The 15,613-nt window shown below is 51.1% G+C and overlaps 1 long non-coding RNA gene across 45 annotated transcripts in view; it reads right to left on the bottom strand.

The window, feature by feature from the left end:
* The window catches only part of LOC103348133 (uncharacterized), a 263,711-nt gene that overhangs the window by 92,464 nt on the left and 155,634 nt on the right, over window positions 1-15,613 (bottom strand). For 39 of the 45 annotated variants that reach the window (XR_016235958.1, XR_011389549.2, XR_016235947.1 and 36 more), the window contains one exon: window positions 8,470-8,599. The exons of 4 other annotated variants lie outside the window; for them this stretch is intronic. This is a non-coding gene — a long non-coding RNA (uncharacterized LOC103348133). Of the gene's footprint in view, window positions 1-8,469; window positions 8,600-12,901; window positions 13,002-15,613 lie in introns of those variants that run through there. 2 more of the 45 variants (XR_016235941.1, XR_016235952.1) reach the window with 2 other exon arrangements.

Below are 15,613 nucleotides of genomic sequence, written 5' to 3'. Positions count from 1 at the left end.
GATGCTACAGAGCTCCATTTTGAAAGTTTACTTCTTTTCATCACAGCAGCAGAGAAACAAAGAGAAATAGAGAAAGGAAGGAAGGAAGGAAGGAAGGAAGGAAGGAAGGAAGGAAGGAAGGAAGGAAGGAGGAGGGAGGGAGGGAAACACAGAGAGAGAGAGAGAGCGAGAGAGAGAGGCAGAGAGAGACTCTTCCATTTGCTGGTTCACTACCCAAATGCCCACAGCAGCCAGGGCTGAGCCAGGGCTGAGCCAGGAGCCAAGAGCTTCATTCAAGTCTCTCACATGGGTGGCAGGGACCTAAGCACTTGAGCCATCATCTGCCATCTCCTAGGATGCGTCAGCAGGAAGTTAGATCAGAAGTGGAGTAGGGGCCAGCACCATGGCGTGGAGGGTAAAGCCACTGCCTGCAGTGCTAGCATCTCCACTTTCGATCCAGCTCTCTGCTGTGGCCTGGGAAAGCAGCAGCAGATGGCCCAAGTGCTTTGGCCTCTGCACCCACGTGGGAGACCTGGAAGAAGCTCCTGACTCCTGGCTTCGGATCCGTGCAGCTCTGGCTTTTGTGGCCATTTGGGGAGTGAACCAGCAGATGAAAGATATTTCTCTTTTTCTATTTCTGCCTCTCTGTAACTCTGCCTTTTCAATAAATAAATAAATCTTTTAAAAAATGGAGTAGCTGGGACATGAACGCATCACTCTGGAAGGGATATAGGAGTTCCAAGTGGCCACTTAAACTACTGCCACAATGCCTGCTCCCAGTTCCCTGTGTTATGGTTTCATCTTTGGAGGAAACTCCTCTGGACGCAGGACGCCCTGTGATGCAGTGGGGATGTGTCCCCCGATTTTCATATGTTGAAAACTTAAACCCCAAAGTTATTTAACCTGATGATATTTAAAGGGAAAGACCTTTGGGAAGTGATGAGGCCATGAGGGCTGTGTCTTTATGAACAGATTAATCCATCCATGGATTAATGGGTGAATGGGTTATCATAGCGATGGCTTTGCTGTAAAGGCAGCTCCCAGGGCTGGCACTGAGGCATAGTGGGTTAAGCCTTTGCATGCAGCACCGGCATCCCATATGGGCACCAGTTCAAGTCCCAGCTACTCCACTTCCGATCCAGCTCTCTGCTATGGCCTGGGAAGTCAGTACAAGATGGCACAAGTGTTTGGGCTCCTGCACCCACATGGGAGACCTGGAAGAAGCTCCTGGATCCTGGTTTTGGATCGGCACAGCTCTGGCCATTGCAGCCATTTGGGGGGCAAACCAGCACATGGAAGACCTTTCACTCTGTCTCTCCATCTCTCTGTCTAAAACTCTGCCTCTTAAAAAAAATCTTAAAATGAGCTCACTCTGACACACTTGCTGTCTCACCAAGTCATGACCCAGCAGGAAGGCCCTCAATGCCAAAAATATGTTGGCACTGTGCACCTACACTTCCCATTCTCCAGAATGATGAGCTAAGACATCCTGCCTCCCACAACAGACACGCATCCACTGCAGCCAGCTCTGGGACGCGTCAAAGCTAGAAAGCAAACAGCGAGCACCAACAGATTCCCAGGAGAGAAATGACAAGGGCCCCAGGCCTCTGCGGTGCGGCTGCACTCCGGAAGGAGTGAGGGAACGAGAGGCCTGGGCCCTGAGTGCAGCTCTGTCATTTACTTCACTACAAAACACAAGCAAAATCTGCTGGCTTGTGAAGTCTGCCAGGATCCCGGGAGGGGCAGAAATGGGAAGGTGAGCACTGGGAAGAAAGGAGTGCCCGTGGAATCTGCTCTCAGACGACAGTGAGAAGAGGCCCGGAGACATGGAGTCACCTGATGAGTCGTTGATTTCGCAAATGGTCTTCTCAGTCCTGAGAGCTTCTAAACATCAGCCTCAGGTCAGGAAAAAGAAGGGAACCTGAAATCATGCAAAAGCCTAGAGCACCTGTGTGTGCTCTGCACACTCCACGAGAAGATTCCTTCATTTGCTCACAGGCTGTGAAGAATAAATCAGACAATCAGACAAAGCGCTCGGATCAATGTGAATCCTACATTTGAGCAATCACAATTGTTACTAGCACTACTAGTAGTATCTTCATCATGATCACAACTAGCGATCTCCCTGCCCCCACCACTGATACTATCCTACACTACAGGACACTATCTGCTGAGAGGTGCCTAAGAGTATCTATTAGAACTCCTAATGCCAAGGCCAGTGCTGTGGCACTGTGGGTAAAGCTGCCACCTGCAAAACCAGCATCCCATATGGGTGCCAGTTCCAGTCCAGGCTGCTCTACTTCTGATCCAGCTCCCTCCTGATAGCCTGGGAAAGCAGTAGAAGATTGCCCAAGTGCTTGGGCCCCTGTGCCCACTTGGGAGACCTGGATGAGGCCCCTGGCTCTTGGCTTCAGCCTGGCCCAGCCCTGGCTCTTATGATCATTTGGAGAATGAACCAGTTGATGGAAGATCTCAATATCTATCTCTCTGTAACTCTGCCTTTCAAATAAATAAATCTTTTTTTTTTTTTAATTCTAATGCCCATTATATGCCAAGAAGCAAACTCACTGATTGGTTGACTGATAAAACATACAAACAACTGAAGAAATAAACAAATGAATGGATCAATTCCTATAAAATGGGATGGGGGTGCTTCTTAAGAGGGAGGAAGTCTGATGGGTCACAAAGACCAAGACCAGGAGTTAAGAGCTGTCCCAAGTCTCAGGAACCTGGTTCAGGATGTGAGCTTGGCATTGGTAAACACAAATTCTGGACACAGAACAGGACAAAAGTGGCTCTCACGACCCCTCGATTCAGGGTCCTTGTTTGAAAGATGGGGTTTTGAGGAATGAAAGGGGACAGCTGGGGCTCAATGCTCCAAGGATGGCTTTGGGACAAAAGAGGTCAAACCAGCTGCAGGCTGCAGTCTGAGATGGACACTACCTTGGAAACTCGGTGGTTGGATACACCATGTCTCCCCCAGAGTGGTGGTACATGTGTCAACTTAATGGGCCACAGGGTGCCCAGACGCTGGCTCCACGGTGTTTCTGGGACTGTCCATGAGGATGTTTCCGGTTGAGATCATCCCTGGAATCAGCAGACTGGGGGAAGCAGATGGCCCTCCTCCAGGTGTGGGGCAGCACCCAGGCCTCTGAACATCAGATGGCAAGGTAAACAGAACGCTGAAGAGGACAGGAAGGTGGAGGAAGGCTACACTCCACACTGCTCCATCGCTTGAGCTGGGATATGGATCTGCTCCTGCCATCGGCACTTCCTGTTCTCAAGCCTGAAATCTGAACTGGAGCTCACATCGTTACCTCTCCAGCTCTGGCCTTCCAGCTACACCACCAACTCCCCTTACAGACAACCTATTACGGAACTTCTCAGCCTCCATAACACCTTATAATAAATAATCTCCTTTCAGTAGAGAGGAACACGCAGCTATAGATACAGATACAGAGATACAGAGCAACCCTCTCATCTCTGTTGGTTCTGAGTCTGTGCAGAACCCTGACCACTACATGCTGCACATCTAAAAGCCTTAAAGACAGAGAAGATCCATCCTCACAGTTTGCTACAGCACCTGACTCACAGCAGGGAGATGGTCAAGACCATGGAGGGACAGAATTGCCAGTCGCCACATAAGATGCTGGGGAGATCCAAAGCTCTGCTCCAGGAACAGTGGGCAGACCACCACCATGGGTAGGACCCTAAGCACAGTCCCAGCATCAAATCTCTTCCCACAAAGGCACTGATGATGGGAAAAGACTCTTATCATCAAAATAGTACAGCTGAGGGGTTGGCAGAAGGCAGAGACAAGAAGAGAGGAAGAGAGATGGATGGATGGAGAGGAAATCAGTGCAGAGAACAGAGGACCTACCTGCTAATCAGACAGGGGCAGTGCAGGCTTAAGGGCCTAGACTCAGAAAACCCAGGGTCTCAGTTGACAGCCATGGCCAACTGGCAGGAGAGTCTCTAACAACACAGTCTCTGCAAGCCCTCAGCTCCTTCATCTATGAAATGCAGGGGTCCACACCAAGCTGGTGTCCCTCCCTGGGATTTCCCTCAGAGAAAGAACGACTCTTCCCTCCGTTGACCCAGGCACCCTGCATGGCAGCATGCTGCAGGCTTTCAGCAGACATTCACGCGATAGAAGGACAAGGGACAAGCAAGAGTGTTAGGAACAGACAAGTCCTAAGCAGATGGCAATGCTTCACTCTGTTTCTCAAAGCATGCCAGGGTTGGGGTTTGGGGGTACAGGGAGGGCTTTGAAGATGAGGCTCTTTATGCATCACTTTGAGTGTCCAGCCCAAACTCAGTGCCCTCAAATTCAGTCAACCCAAGAAAAGATTCCTCAACCATGTCCCACATGCACCTGCCACAATTCCCCAAGACCTGGAGCTGACCATCAAGACATGGGCAGCCTCGGGAAAAAGACCAGATGGTCATGGAAGTCGAGTGCTGCTTCGGGAGACTGAGTGCAAACCCCTGGGGAGATCACAGGAACTGAGTAGTGCAAAGCCTGGCTGCTGAAGACCATGACAGTTACCATCCATGGTAATAACTGCGGTGGTCATGCAGCTGAGTGGCCGCCTGCTAGACGCATGGGCCTGAGAGAGACTCTCACAGACTTCTGTCTTCGGGGCTGGGTCTGGCCACTGTTCCCTGCCTCTGCACAGCCCATTGCGGGCAGCACAGGGGAAAGCTTAGGAAGCTCCATGTCACCTGCGGGTGCAGCTGTGGCTGTGATTGCTCAGTGACAGATGTTATCAGAAGAAATAAAATTAGGCACATTTTCCCCTCCACTGACGAATCCCTCCTCTACATGTGCCCTCTAGTATTGACATTAATTGAACTCTAAAAATAAACGCTTAGGTCAAATGCAATTCACCAAAAACCTCAATACGAAACCACAAGAAACAAGTAGTAAAAAGTGGGCCCGTACTTTGAAAAGACCTTTCTGTTTCAAGTGCAGAGTTCCGAGTGGGCCGGGAGCTCTTTCACCAACGCAGACAGTGAGTACCGGAAGCCACCTTCACACAGGCACCCTGCAGCTATGCATGGGGACTGGCTCGGGTCCATAAGCTGTCTGAAGGCCTCTCAACAAAAGCCAGAGAAGACCGACATGGGAACAGCAGCAAGGCGGCCAAGAGATGCTCCCAGGGAGGCCAGGAGCCCAAACCAGCAATGTGGGGGGGAGGAAGGGGGGGCGCAAAGGGAAGATTCCAGGTGTCTTCGTCTGGCTACTACAGAATGCTTGAGACTGGGTGACTTATAAAGAAAAGAGGTTTTTCAGAGCCTGGTTCTGGGGGATACAAAGCCTGCCATGTGATGGCCATAACTGGTGGGCTCTGGTGGGGGCCTCATGGCAGAAAGGCAGGCACAGGTGGGCAACAGAACTCTCACAGCAGCAAACCTGTTCCCACAAGAAAAGCATCAAACCACTCACAAGGGCTTCACTGCCATGGCCTACAAACCTCCCACTAGGTCCCACCTTGGAGGCTCAGGGCCCCACTCGGGAACTCAAACCACAACACCAACTGATGAAAAAGAAGCCCATCTAGTCTGCATGTCCAACGAGGGGCCAGAGTGAGAGGGAACAACACTGGAAGGAAAAGCAGGTACAGGGGCTCCTGCCACTCCCTTTCACTCCTTTGGGCCAACTCTAGTCCTCATGGTCACCCAAGTATTGGTCACTTTGCAGCTGAGAAGAGAGAAGTTGGAGATCTGTAAAGGTCTTGCCCAGGGTCACACAGGAAATGTAAGGTGGCGCTGGGGTGGTCTCCAGGTTCTGACTCCATGCTCCTGGTACCTCTGTTCCATGGAAGGAATCGCACCACGGACCAGGCTCATGTATGGGCAAGGTGCAGATGCCTTTCTATTGGTGTGTGGTCCAGGTGCTGACTTCTAGGCTGATACTTCTAGGATAAGCAGATCCGCATGCACAATGCTAACGTTTAGGTCTTTCTCATGCCTCTGTCACAGACCAGCCCTGTCCCAGTCCTCTCTTAGGATTATGCGCCTTGGATTCCGAGCACCTGTCTCAGCTCTGTCTTTCCAGTGTTCACACAAGGCAAGCAAGAGTGTTCATTTCCATAGCCGGGGCATCAAGGCTCTCAGAATCAACCCTGGTGACCACAGTCCCTTCTACCCTTTCTCCCCCGCCAAGGTTAATAGTTGCTTCCAGCCCTCCTGATGCAGTAGGGAATGGTGACTGACAGAAATGTCTGTCGCCCTGTTATGTTCACTCCTCCCCCAAAGCTAACCACCTGGCCCAACACTCAAGGACTGGTGGAGCCTTTGATGGCTGAAGCCACGCAGGCAGTGCTCCTGCAGGAAGGCCCGTTAGAGGTACATGTTGCAGAGGAGAGTCAACAGCCCAAGTGGGAAGTGAGATGCTAAAATGAAAATGAAGAGGAGATGTGTGTGCAGGAAGCTGCAGAGTACAGACAGTACTCTTGCCCTCTAACTGGCAGTTTGGCTCCTGGTAGGCCTTACTCCCAACCATCACTCAGCAGCTGCAAGAAACAGCTCACTCTCCAGGCAACTGCCCTGCATGGGAGAGCCCCCTACGTCCCAACATACACGGTCGCCCCTCTGCATCCATGGGTTCTGCATCCATGGAATTAATCAACCATGCATCAAAAACATTTGGAAAAAAAAATAATTGCATCTGTCCTGAACACGTACTCCCGAATCAATGCAAGACAACAACTATTTACACAGCAATTACACTGTATTGAGCACTGTAAGTAATCTAGGCGTGATTGAAAGGATATGGAAGGATGTGCATGCACTAAATGCAAATACTATGCCATTTATGTAAGAGAATTCAGCATCGTAGATTTAGGTATCTGCAGGGGTCCTGGAACAAATCTGCCACCCATACCAGGAGACCACTCTACTCGGTACATGTAGGGCACACCAGGCGAGTGTGTCTTCCACCATGACTGGAAGGCAACTGTTCATCTCTGTGTCTCAGGAACGGCCAACACCAGAGCAGATGAGAGATACAAATGTACTTGGGAACACTTTGTATTTGAGCCATCATCTGCTGCCTCCCAGGGTGTGCATTAAGCAGGAAGCTGGATGGGAAGCGGGGGAGCTGGGACTCTGAAATGGGATGCAGGCTCTTGGGAACGTTTAATAGCCAACACAAAAGAGCCCCCAGTAGTACAACCATAGCCTCATTCTCTGCGGCTCTCTCAGTGCTAACTTCTTTGACTTTCTTCTCACCAGCCCACACTTTCTCACCCCTCTTTCTATCCTTGCAAAAGCTCAGGTTCATTATAGGAATCACACTGGGTTCTTTTCATGTTATTCATTCTTCCCAATATCTTCTTTAAAGAAAAGCAAGCAACTGCCCTCCTTTCCTCTGAACTAGTAAAAAATGTCCTCTTTTGCTTATCTGTCTCCTTCCCTCTTCTTTCCCCGTCTTGACTCCCTCCCTTTCAATTTTTCATTCATTTGTTCTCCCAACATCCACACTGTGGGGCCCAAACCTGGGCCAGACACTGTGCCAGTTACTGCGATACATGCAGAGCATCCTTATTCTAAACAAGTTCACCAGCAATGCGGGAGAGACGCTAAGAGAAACTTGTACTGAGTGCAGCAGCCTGGGGTAACTGTGGCAGGTTGCCTGGTACAGTCTGGCAGAGTGAGTGCAACTCAGCTGGGGGTAAGGAGCTGGGCGTGACCAGGAGGGGATGCACAGGCTACTTTCCAGGCAGACTTGAGGTCAGGTGAAAGATACACAGAACAGCAGATCAAAGACTTGGAAGGTCTTCTACATAGTAACTGGGAGCACAAAACACCTCTTCCATTTTGCAGTATTTCTTCCTCCATGCTAAGCTCTTTACCATCTCATTCAAGACCCGCAACATCTTCATGAGGGATCCACCAACATCTCTATTTCACAAAGTGAGGAAACCAAGGTTCAGACCATGTGAGTGATTTCCCCAAGGTGAGGCAGGTAGCAAAATTCAGAAGCCCCAGGTCTGCTTGAAGGCCAGCGTCCTACCATTTATCCCAAGCAGCCTCACACTCAATGTGGTCAAAGCATGCAATTCAAAGAGGAAGGTAAAGTACGGAACAAACTGGGAATGGAAGAGGAGCTTCTATCATGGATGCCCCAAAGGCACTCTGATCTGATATATAACCTCTGCTCCACCTCTCCTCCTCTCCTCAAGGCAGCCTTTCCACCTTAGCAAGACGGCTGGAACATTCTATACTCTCTGTGAGATCAGAAGTGGGCTCAGAGATGGTGGGCTCCTTGCCCAGCTGGAGCCAGAGGGAGTACCCGCTAGGCACAAGACCAAGTGGACTAAATGCTGAGCGCCAGGTCAGGGTAAGGGGACAGGAAGCCAGCTGTCCAAGCACCTGGGAGCAGCACAGGAAAACTGGTCAAGTGTTCCAGAACCACCACCAAACCTGTGTTGCAAGAAACCACATTCTGGGTTCCACAAGGCTCGTGAGCAGAAAATCCCTCACCTCAATGCTCCAAATGCCAAATATTCCAGTTTCTCAGCAGAAAAGGGCAGTGCCTAAGTCCTTCTGGGGTTCTGAGTGGACGCGCAGTTTTTCAGACTGAAAGTGTCGAAATCCCAGGTCTAACAGGATTCTAGAAACATACAAGAGGAAAGAGAAGTATGAGTGTCAGGGCTCAACTTTAACAGGTGTGCCAATGAGATGTGCCATTCATTTGAAAAGTAAGGACTATATATTTACTAGATGCTAAATGCGAAGTACCAGAATAGCAGATGCTATTACACGCCAAGCTGTGTGTTGGACACTGTACCTACATTCAGCTATGTAACCTCACGAGACCTGCATTGATAGTCCCACACTTTGTAAGTCACACCAAGGGACCAGGCAGGAACTGATGGTTGGGTCCTTCCTGACCGCCACACACATGCCCATCAATCACATTTCCCTTTCCCAGCAGAACTCCACTCATCTGATTCCAGGAACTCCAGACAGAGAGGAAGCGCAGGTCCAGTGACCTCCTGCTGAGCATGCCCTGCCTGGGATACCCGGCTCATTCTGCACACAGGAGATTACGTGAACCATGGCAGCTGCATGACATCACTGTCCTGAGATTTATCCGCACTCAGCACCACAGTCTGGTAACACGTCATCAGTGGACACCACACGTTACTCAAGAAACAAAAAATGTAGCCTCACCAGAGATTCTTATCCTAGCTGGTACCTGTGATGGCTACATGAGGAAGCCAGGAGGGGTGGGGCCGTGTGGAGAATGAGACATGGAGGCCACCTCTGGTCCTACCAGCCCAGAGAGAACGCCCTAAGCTACCCTGAAACAAGGCCTGATGCTGAGCCTCCGGGGCTCCGAGTGAACTGATCCTCCCATCCTTCCAGGGACAGTGATGCTGGTAGTGGCAGCCACATTATCACATAACAAGAGGGGCCCCTTTCCCCTTCCATGCATTCCACCCAAGGCACAACACCCTGACAGCCACATCGTTAGAGAGACGGGGCTCAGGAAGCAGACTCAGAATCACTGATGCTGAGAAGTTCCAAAGAGGAATTTGCCATGAACTCTGAGGATGGCTGGCAAAGCATCCTTGCCCCAAGACCGACAGCAAAGACAGGCGGCTGATGTTTCCGAGGATTCCGTCTCCCGCTCTCCTGCAGGCATGACCTGGCTGTAACTTACTCCTCTGAGGCCCCTGGTCATCACATCCCTCCCTTGGAGGTGTAGGCATCAGGGACAGACAGACCCACATCAGTTGTGCAAGCCTAAAAGCACCTGCCTCCTCCACTTCAGTGCTGGTTTAATCCAGCCAACACCCAGAGGCCAGGTCCCAGAACAGTCAATTGTACCTTCCTTAGAAAGGTCCCCCTTGAGGGGCCGGCGCTGTGATGTAGCAGGTAAAGCCACCGCCTGCAGTGCTGGCATCCCAAACAGGCGCCGGTTCGAGTCCCAGCTGCTCCACTTCCCATCTAGCTCTCCGCTATGGCCTGGCCAAGCAGTAGAAGATGGTCCAAATCCTTGAGCCTCTGCACCCGCATGGGAGACCCAAAATAAGCTTCTGGCTCCTGGCTTCAGATTGGCCCAGCTCTAGCTGTTGCATCATTTGGCAAGTGAACCAGCAAATGGAAGACTCTCTCTCTCTCTCTCTCTTTCTCTCTCTCTCTCTCTGTAACTCTGCTTTTCAAATAAATAAATAAATCTTTAAAAAAAAAAAAAAGTCCCCTTGACAAGCAAGGCCCCCAGAAAGCCATAATCTTGGCACCCGTGCACACCCGTGCTCCTCGGCGTCCTGACCCAGGAAGCACTTTTTGCCTTGTTTTCCAAATGCATTCGCTTCCTTACCCACAAAGGGCAGCAGCACAGTTCCTGGATGTGGGCTCTTACCAGATTACCTCCCAGTTCTGCTACTCTAAGTCTTTTTAGGAGTCTACGCAAGATATTTAAGCTTCCTGAGGCTCAGCTCTCATGGTAAAGGTTTGTTCACGGCGCTGAGAATCTCTGCAAAGCTTAGCACTTGGCCTGGTACGTTGTAAGCACTTATGAATGTCAGCTGCTTTTAATACCACTCAAGCAAGTACTCAGGTCTTAGCTTCTTAGTCTCCTTCCCAAAGGGGAAAGAAAACGAGCTCCTCTTTTCCTCTCTCACCACAAGGACTTCCTCAGGCTAGGGCTTAGCACATGTGGCTAAGAGCAGCTAAAGTCTGGGGCTGCAATCCCGGGTCCTCAGCTCAGGCCTGGCTGTGAGTGGTGTCAGTCCACACATCTGTGGAACACAGCAGGGGCAAGCACTGTCCACCTCCCAGGTGTTATGAGATGAAATGAGACAGAGCATGAAAGGCTTACTCTGTAAACTACAAATAGAATTCACCGTAACAGTAGCACCCTTCTTGGGTCTGCTCTGTAGAGGATGCCGTTAAATACTGTCCTCCCAGGACTCCCCTGAACACGCACAAGACCCCCGGAGGTGAGGAGACAGGTGCAACGGTCACTCCCATTTTACAGATGTGGACGCTAAAGCTTAGAGCGGCAAAGGGGGTTGCCTGATACAAAACAATGCGGACGTGGCTGATCCACTGTCCCCACTCCTTGTGACAGGGATCAGGGTCAGGGCTTGGGGGAACAGAGAACACGAGCCCCTGCAGAGGAAAGAAACTCTTTCCAAGGCAGCCATACTGATTAACGCCTTTAATTAATGTTATTACCCATACACACAACGTTCCATTGAAAGGAAGAGACTGAGATTCCTAACTTTCTCCCTGCAGCTTCCAGTGCAGTGGTGAAATAGAGTCCTGGGCTGGCCAGGAGTGCAGGGCCTAGTGCAGAGCTGTGGCTGATGCAGACACCTGGCCCCGACCTGGCCAACTAAGCTACCAGCACTCTAAGGCTGCAGAGGATACCTTCTTGATGTTGACCGCAACAGTGGAGGATCACTGCTGGGGCCCATCAGTGTGATGACGTCTGAGAGGTCTGAGTGCCCTTGGCAGGCAGACTCAGGCCACCCACAACCCAGAAGAGCTGAGAGGCAGAGAGGGGGCCCTGCTCCAGCCTCTCAGCCGCTCTGCTCTGGGATCTGCCCTCCTCTCCACCTGCAGAACTCCAGGTGTGCTGGAAGTCCGAGGTCATCCACCCTCCGCAAAACGGAAGGCAGGGCAAGTTCATCTCCTCTCTCTAACCAGGTGAGATGCATGGTGGCTGCACAACCTGAACAGGCACAGGTAACCACCAAGAATGCGGTCTCTGCCAGAAAGGTAAGTGAGAGGCACAGGACATAAGGCACAGCACGGCATAAGCACCATTGCCACTGCCAGCCAGGCAGCCTCACCTTGGGCCTTGAGTGCCACATGGAGGAGTGGGAGGGGAACCAAGCGGGTGTGCAGATGGCGGCCAGGGCCGGTCAGTTGCTCGGCTGCCATGAGACAGCTGTGAAGTGACTCAACACACACACATTCCTGACCCGGAAATCATCAAAACACACATCAGCCCACTGCGAAAAAGCACAGGGGTGAATGGGCAATGACAGCAGCTGTGGGTGGCAGAGGATGGGACACTGCCCTCAGGAAGCCCCCTTAGCACAGGCCACGTCTTAGGATGTGTGCCTATCCCTGGAGCAGGGCCTAGAAGTGGGCAGGAAATCAGATACAGCTGAGCCTCTCTCCCCCAGACAATCCACCAAGCCTGGCTCCATGCTTGGCTGAATCTGATGCAGTCCAGGAGGCCTGTGCACGCAGGGAGCTTGAAGAAGCTAAGGGTATAGGTTAGCCCCCCACCTGTTACAATCTGGGGTGCTGCAGGCAGTGCACTTAACTGCTCTGGTCCTTGCCCATAAACCGGAATGAGAAAGAGAGAAAGAGCAGCTACCTCCCTAAACTGGGATTACCCTGCAGCATCTGGCTCAGGGCAGGTGTATGACAGACACCTTGGTCTCTCACTGCTGTCATTTATTCCTGTTGCCTGGTAGGCACATTGGGTCTTAAGATCGTCAGTCCAGGACTTGAACCTCAGCTCTGTGCTTCCTGGGAAGGTGGCCACAGATAATCTGCTTGATCTCTCGATGCCTCAGTTTCTTCCTCTGCAGAACATCGAGGTGACCACAGCCTGACGATCACAAGCAATGTGATCAAGCAATGGTGCATACAGTATGAGTGATCCAGAATGAAGGCTCCTTGGGCAGGCACTGGGGTGCCCCACACACGCAGCCCAGATCCGAGTACCTGGAATCGAGCCCCAGAGGCAGCAGATCATGGTGGCTCAAGTCCTTGGATTCCTGCCACCCATATGGGAGACCTGGATAGGGTTCCTGGCTCAACCCCAGCTGTTGCAGGCACTTGAGAAGTGAATCAGTGGATACAAGATATTCATTCTCTAAGAAACTTTAAAAAAGCATGAAGCTTCTAACCCAGACTGAGGAACATCCTACAGACAACTTACCTGGACTTTTCAACAGTGTCAAGGTCAAGAATGGCTGAGGAACTGTTGCAGGTTAAGGGAAGGCAAAAGAGACACGGCAGCTAAATGCAATGGTGATCTGGAAACAGGAAAAAAACAGCCAAACAGGACATTATCGGGACAACTGATGAGATTGTGTGTGGCCTGTGGATTAGATAATACAATTGCAGCAGCCTGGGTTTCCTGAGTTTAACAATTACACAGTGGTTCTATAAGAGAATGTGCTCATTCTTAGGAAACACACGCTGAATATCTGGGCTAAGAAGCATGTCTGCAACTTACTCTCAAATGAGTCGGAAAAAAAAAACAGTGGGGTGGGGAGTCTGCAGACTGACTTAACCACTGGTGAATTCTTTATAATATCTTTGTGCTTTTTTTTTCCCCCTGTTAGCTTTACATTCTGTCAAAACACAAGACCAAGAGCTCAGAAGCAGGAGGGGAACAAACAGGTCTAAGACAGCGAGGATCAACCCCACAAGCAGAGAGTCTAAGTCTTTCTCATCAAACCCACATCACCTTCTCCATAAATGTTACAATTTACTGTGCAGAAAACTGCAAAGGATGAAACTGAAATTTAACATGAACCACCACCTCCCACGAAAAATAAAAACATGTAACGGCTGCCACTATTAAGAGACCCCAGGCCAGGCCTGGAGGACTAACGGGAAACAAGCAGGCCAGAGCCTGGCCACCAAGCAGCCCGGCAGGAACTGAGCTGTGCAGGACAGAGATAAACACAGGTGCCCACCTGGAGCCACGGCTGGCTTTGGCTCTCTGCCAGGCTATGTTAATTCAAAGGGCTGTACCTCTCAAATCACTGGAGCCATCTAAGGACGCTTAAGGTAGACTCCAGTGTTATCTTCAGTTCACATTGGAGGACACTGATGCTGGAGGACGTGCTGCCTGGGTTTCAAGCTGGAGCGCGGGTGAGCTGGGATTTGACCCCAAGTGACTTCGAAATTATGTCCACAGGCAGAAAGGAGGCAACATTCCAGGCCCAAGTGGCAGCAGCCACCAAGACCAGCGTCCTCTGAGGTCACGGCCCCAGACAGGTAACGCTGATGTCTCAAGGCAGCTGCCGGCCACATGCGAGGCCAGACGCATGTATGCCTGTCCTGGGTACTGTCACCAGTGCTGGCCCTGCATACACATGTGCTCATGCCCTGCCTGTAGGTGCACCCAGGGACACACATCTCCTTCTCAGCCATGCACGGACTCACTCAACCAACTGTGAGAGCTGTGTTGCCGGGAAGCGGAAGCAGGGGTCGGCAAACACCGACGGCAGCAGGCTTCCCTGCAAACCTTCCCTCTCTGGACATGTGTTTGGGGAATGACTTGCTGCTGTGGTCTGAATACAATCTGTCCCCTCCAGAACTTCTTCTTGGCAGGGAGGGCTTGAAGAACTGAATAGACTGTTAGCATGATTAGCAGCTTTCTTGCAGGCCTGGGTGAATTCTCAACGTAGTGAATGAGCTCCCGCTCTTGAAGGGGTAGATTAGGTGCCACAGGGAGGGTGGTTAAAAGCAAGGCCGCCCTCTGTGCACTGCCTCTCGTGTGCACAACTCTCCTGGCCCTTCTGCCTTCTACCACGTAATGAAGCAGCGTGAGGTCCTCACCAGATAGGCTGTCTGATCCTGCGCTTCCTCTGCACAGCCTCTGGAACTGTGGCTGGATAAACTTGGCTTTGTAAATAACCCAGTCTCAAGTATTTTATGAGAGCCACAGAAGACAAAGACGTTCACGTATTCGAGAGTTGTTTGCATTTTGCAAAAACAAACTAAGACACTTCTTTAAAAGGTTTGCTTTGTTGTGTTTAAATCCAAAAGACAGAAAAAGAGTTCCGCCCAGTCACTGTGTGCGCTGGGGACCCTGGAGCACTGACCTGCTGGTGCCCAGGACACCTGTCTCCACTCTAATTGCGTGTCTGCAGCGGGGGAGGCACCAGAATGATTAGAGACCCAGAAGCAGCAGCAACACTGATGATCCTGGAGGAGATTTAGATTTGCCCCCCAACAGGCCCATCCGTAAGGCCCTGAGACCCCAGATCTGCTGTGAAGATGGCTGAGGAAAGCCAGTCTTCAGGAATCCCAACCCACAGTCTTGCAAGGGCAGGAACTGTGTGAGTGCCTCTGTGTCTACAACAACCCCTGGAGGTACGTAGGGAACCTTATTATCCCCATTTTACAGCTAAACAAACCAAGGCACAGAATAGCGAGGAAAGGTGCCCACAGTCTCCATAGCGGAGTGGACTCCTAACCTGTACTTGGCCTGGAAGGCAGAGTGAGGACCTCCATGGTCACACAAAGAAAGGATCTGAGGTCAGAGGGCCCAGGGTTCCAAGCCACACTCCTCCGACCAGAGGCATGTGTGGGTCGCAGCACTGTCTCCCACGAGACCGAGATAACGCCCATGAAAACGCTCTGAACACTGCCAAGTGCTGTGAGAGTCTCACCACCAAAACAGAGCCTGCAGAGAGGGCAATGGGAGGAAGACGGTTCTGGAAAGTCACACTCACTAGGAGGTTTCCCTGGGCCAACAGAAGCATCGCACCTCCTAATCTTCCACCTCAAACTTTCCTTTTTGTCCCCGTGCGTCTGTTTAACTTTCCCTCACACACATCCTCCCACCGCACGGGTGTTAAGTTATGAAGTCACCGCTGAAGGTGCATAGTTTTCATTTCTCCAACCCCAAAAA

Source organism: Oryctolagus cuniculus, chromosome 6 (assembly GCF_051225735.1).
Source record: "Oryctolagus cuniculus isolate XC-2025 breed Fujian yellow rabbit chromosome 6, ASM5122573v1, whole genome shotgun sequence".
NCBI classification, from domain to species: Eukaryota; Metazoa; Chordata; class Mammalia; order Lagomorpha; family Leporidae; genus Oryctolagus; species Oryctolagus cuniculus.
Note: the sequence above shows the minus strand (reverse complement) of the source record. Positions and strands in the feature narration are given on the sequence as shown.